Genomic DNA, 274 nt, shown 5'->3' with positions numbered 1-274 from the left:
CGGGCCCCGCGGGGGGGGGGGAGGTTGGAGCATCCCGCATCCCAGGGCTGGTGCTCCGGCTCACCTTGATCTGGTACATGCTCTCGGCCTCGGCACGGCTGCGGTTGGCGATGTCCTCGTACTGCGCCTTCACCTCGGCAATGATCCCGTCCAGGTCCAGGCTGCGGTTGTTGTCCATGGAGAGGACGACGGAGGTGTCGGAGATCTGCGACTGCAGCTCCCGGAGCTCCTGCACGCAATGGAGGGGGGGGGGGGGGCGGGGGGTGGGCACAGA

The 274-nt window shown here is 69.0% G+C and overlaps 1 pseudogene; it reads right to left on the bottom strand.

Annotated features, from left to right (window-relative positions):
* Nucleotides 1–274, bottom strand: part of LOC103904543 — a 5,509-nt pseudogene that overhangs the window by 1,196 nt on the left and 4,039 nt on the right.

This window comes from Aptenodytes forsteri, unplaced genomic scaffold (assembly GCF_000699145.1).
Source record: "Aptenodytes forsteri isolate BGI_AS27 unplaced genomic scaffold, ASM69914v1 Scaffold268, whole genome shotgun sequence".
NCBI classification, from domain to species: Eukaryota; Metazoa; Chordata; class Aves; order Sphenisciformes; family Spheniscidae; genus Aptenodytes; species Aptenodytes forsteri.
This window is presented reverse-complemented; position numbering and strand designations above follow the sequence as displayed.